Raw genomic sequence first — 4,332 nt, 5'->3', positions numbered from 1 at the left:
GCTAACCAAAACGTCAGCAGTTCGAATCCACCAGGCGCTCCTTGGAAACCCTATGGGGCAGTTCTACTCTGTCCTATAGGGTAGCTGTAAGTTGGAATCTACTCAACGGCAACAGGTTTGGTTTTTTGTTTGTTTGTTTGTTTTGATCTATCAGTCTATGGAATTCTAGACACAAGAGTGGCTATTGTAGAATTCCCAAGAACTGCTCCATCCTACCTGAAATTTAGCCAACCTAAATCCTAACACTTCTTCACCTCTCCACTCTGTCCAGGCAGATTTTCTTTTTTTCTTTTTCTGTATGCATCATTTTTCTTCTTCAAGGTATGAAATCTCAGAGTCCTCTCTGGCTCTTTCCTCTTTATTGTCCTTCATATTTGAGTTCAGGTGACTCTCCCTTCTGTATCTCTCTCATTCATTTCCTCATTTCCAGTCCCATGACTGCTACCCTACTGCTGCTTTGTGTTTGAGCATCTGCACCATGGCCAATCTCTGGTGTTCTCCTGACTGGTTTCTCCTCCCTTGAATTCATTCTCCATATCCATATCTGATGAGTTTTCCAAAAAGCTTGACTCTGTTGTCACCCCTTGCATAAACCTACAGCTTCTTCTCCTTTTCTATTTTTAAAAGGGTCTAACCAGCAAGATATGCAGATGACACAACTTTGCTGAAAGCAAAGAAGACTTGCAGCACTTACTGACAAAAAGCAAAGACTACAGCCTTCAGTAGGATTACACCTCAACATAAAGAAAACAAAAATCCTCACAACTGGACCAATAAGCAACATCATGATAAATGGAGAAAAGACTGATGTTGTCAAGGACTGTATTCTATTTGGATCAACTATCAAGGTCCATGGAAGCTGCAGCCAGGAAATCAAACAACGTATTGCATTGGGCAAATCTGCTGCAAGAGACCTCTTTAAAGTGTTAAAAAGCAAAGATGTCACTGTGAGGACTAAGGTTCGCCTGACCCAAGCTATGATATTTTCAATCTTCTCATATGCATGCGAAAGCTAGACAATGAATAAGGAGAAGGCAAGCGCGGATGTCTCGATTTCAGCTGAGACATCTGTGGTAGGCTCCTCCCTCTATGCCGGGTTTCCCTCCTTAATTTTCAGGATACGAAGGGAAAAATCTTTCGCTGAGTGAGACTGTGTCAGGTTGGGTAACTTTCTCCAACCGTGGTCCCTGTTACTGGCCGCCATATTGCGCCATCCTCAGCAAGACGAGAAAGAACCTGCACACTGAGTTCCAATAGCTGGGGAATGGATTAAAATGACCTCTAGTTTTGTTTGCTTCCTACACTCAGATACTCTAATAATAAAGGCCCAACAACTACACAAAACCATCCTTTTCCAAAAAAGAAGCAAAACGTTTAGCGAGGAGGCCCTATAGCTCAGGGGTTAGAGCACTGGTCTTGTAAACCAGGGGTCGCGAGTTCAAATCTCGCTGGGGCCTCTAAAGCTTTGATAAGGTTTTTTTCTTTCTTCATTACCCTTCATCCCTGAAAAAATTCAACCAATTACAGCTTCTCTCCGTAGTTCAGATCTCTCGAATAAACCACCCATTGGGCTGTACCCGCTTCCTTTTATGTTCCAATGTTTGTGCTCAAATGCTGCTTTTACGACCTGGAATGCTGCGGCGACCATTACAAGCTGCGAGAAACGCCGCCAGCCTCCGTAGACGCTTGCGTGTACCGACGCCGAGAACCCTGCTGGCGGTAGGAACCGGTTCCTCAAACCCGGCGTTCCGGAGCCAGAATGAGGGCAACCGCGAAAGAGAGTGGGTTGAAACCGCGGTACCCGCCCTGGGTGGATTCGGAGAAGAGTGCGAAGTCGTTTCCGAAGGAGAAGCGGGCGACAGCCGTCAGTTAGGCGTCCTGAAGAATGTAGGCCGTCCTGCAAGATTTGATTTTTCCAGTGGGTTTCCAGACACTTCAGTATCTCAGCGGGAAAATTAAGGGCCCTCACTTTGGGGGCGGGACTTGGCGCACTGAGTTTGATACTGACCAAAAATTGTGGCTTCCCCTTTGAAAAAAAAAACAAAAATATTTTCTCCAAAGTGAATTCTCACAGAAACATTGGGTTTAAGAACATGCACTATATCCCATATCTACTTTTAGTATCTAGGTTCTTCCTGCCTTTCCCTTGCCCGAGTCTATGGACGCGTAAACGGAAGAAATGAAGCTTGCCTGTGTAGATGCGCCTGGATTACGAGGCGAGCACAAGAAGTGAGGGTGAGAAGAGCCCCAGGCCTGAGCCCTGGCTCCTTTACCCAACTTGGAGTTGCGTCCCGGGCCCGCACGGTTAGTGACGCCAACAGCACCCGGGCGAGCAAAGAATGTGAAGCCTTGGGATGCATGGGCCGTAAGGTGCCTGTAGAGAGCCTACGGGTTGGCTCTGCATGGAAGCCCCTCAGTGAAACAGGAGAGTCCAGGTCTAGAAGGGTTGTCCCTGGAACTGCGAATATACAGCTTTCACACCAGCCTTTGAGACCCCGTAGCGTAGTCCCCAGCAACCGGAAGACTATCGCACGCCGACTATTGTTGATGTCCCTGAAAAGGGGATTCTAGAAAAACCTGCTCTGTGCCTCCTTCGATAGCTCAGTTGGTAGAGCGGAGGACTGTAGTACTTCTTCGTTGCAGTAATCCTTAGGTCGCTGGTTCGATTCCGGCTCGAAGGAAAAGTTCCTGTTTTAGGTTTCGTAGCCACCCACTGAGAAACGTTTCTTCCGTGGTTATCTGTATTCTGAAGTCTTTCTCCAACCTCACCCCCCTCCCAAGAATTTGAGCTTCGCCTTCTCTCAGCTTGAAAAACTGATTCTGTTAACCACGTTTCTGAAACAGTGAGAAGGAACCCCGACCAACTCCTCCAGCCAAAAGGATGAAGTTCTAGGTTACCTTAGCGAAGGTGCCCTTTCTTTTGGCTTCCAGTTGATCTTACGTCACTGCATGGGCCCAAAGGTCGGGGACCTTTGTTTGGTGCAGAACATTGTGTGTGTGCGCGTGTGGGCCTTGCGGCGTGAGGGCCTGTGATTTGCTAACTTTGATTTTTCAGCCCAAGCGTCCGACCCCACTCTATACAAACACATCCATTCCGGGGAGGGCCTTCCATGGCGCTTTTATTTATCTGTTTAAATATATATAAACTATATTTTATACAGTTCACAAAAAGACGTGGTGCCAGAGCAGGAAGGAGGAATAAGATTTGACGTGAGTTCGGATGAGACTGGGAGAGAGAATTCCAGACCGAGGAAATAGTTTAAGCAAACGTGGGGGAGATGCAAACCTTAATTCACATTCAGGGAAACTACGAGGGGTCTGATTTGAGGAATATTTAAATACGCGCCAGACTGGTTCACTCCCAGCCAACTCCGGCTCCAGTGTTTTGATGTCCACCAGTCCTGGCTCTAGGATTTTATGTTCATGCAAGATAGTAGCAGTCGGACAGATAAACTTCTCGCGCATCTGAACTGGAGATCAGAACCCCCACACCCTTGCAAATGATCTCTGCGCCGGACCTTGGGCTCCCCTCTGTCTCCCTCCAGGATCCCGCCAGGCTCAAGCACGCGGCTAGACCAGTCCGGTGGATTTCCGTGGAGTCCTACCGTGTGGCTTGAAGTCTGAAAAACTGCCCTCCCTCACCCCAACCATGCGTCTAGAGAGGTCCAGGATGTGGATGGGGAGAGCAAGCGAGACTAGGGCCAGAGACAGAACGTGTAACTCACAAAAGATGGGAGGAAAAACTAAAAGACGGCAAAAGGGGAATTTCCCAACAGGAAACAAAAGCCTGGAGCAGTCTGGCAGCCAGTTGCTGGCTAAAAAATGAAATTCAGAGGAAGTACAAGGAAGTTCATTGTTCGGCGGCTCGTTGGTCTAGGGGTATGATTCTCGCTTTGGGTGCGAGAGGTCCCGGGTTCAAATCCCGGACGAGCCCGGTTTCTTAACTTTTTTTTTTTTTTCTCAGTGGCAACGGTGGACAAAAGTTCTTACGTTCTTAGACTCTCCTGCAAAAGTCAACGGCGCTAAATAAACTCGTGGCAGACCAGGCTTATAACCTGCGTCAGGACCAAACTGCTTGGTTTCCTCGACGTCTCCCAGGCGACTCCTCCGAGGGGCCGACTCACTTTTGGGATCTGCGGAGGGTTTCCCTCTGTCCGAGGCCCGGGCACTGCGGTTCAGGCTGGAATGGGGTTGCCGGTCGCTCCGCAGGCTCCCCGACGCCGGAAGCCCAGCCAAGCCTTTGCTGGAGGCGGGCCAAGGCAAACCCGGCGCGGTCCTACAGAGAGGCTCGTACGGCGACTCTCGTCCCCTCACTGCACCCCTACCCCCGCC

The 4,332-nt window shown here is 48.9% G+C and overlaps 3 non-coding genes across 3 annotated transcripts; all 3 read left to right on the top strand.

The window, feature by feature from the left end:
- Positions 1-1,384: 1,384 nt before the first annotated feature.
- TRNAT-UGU (transfer RNA threonine (anticodon UGU)) lies at positions 1,385-1,457 on the top strand. Its single transcript has one exon. It is a non-coding gene; the product is annotated as a tRNA-Thr (tRNA).
- A 1,133-nt stretch (positions 1,458-2,590) lies between these two features.
- TRNAY-GUA (transfer RNA tyrosine (anticodon GUA)) lies at positions 2,591-2,681 on the top strand. The gene is given in 2 exon segments: positions 2,591-2,627; positions 2,646-2,681. It is a non-coding gene; the product is annotated as a tRNA-Tyr (tRNA).
- A 1,181-nt stretch (positions 2,682-3,862) lies between these two features.
- TRNAP-UGG (transfer RNA proline (anticodon UGG)) lies at positions 3,863-3,934 on the top strand. The gene has a single exon. It is a non-coding gene; the product is annotated as a tRNA-Pro (tRNA).
- The last annotated feature ends 398 nt before the right edge of the window (positions 3,935-4,332 follow it).

Source organism: Trichechus manatus, unplaced genomic scaffold, assembly GCF_000243295.1.
Source record: "Trichechus manatus latirostris isolate Lorelei unplaced genomic scaffold, TriManLat1.0 scaffold00273, whole genome shotgun sequence".
Taxonomy (NCBI): domain Eukaryota; kingdom Metazoa; phylum Chordata; class Mammalia; order Sirenia; family Trichechidae; genus Trichechus; species Trichechus manatus.
This window is presented reverse-complemented; position numbering and strand designations above follow the sequence as displayed.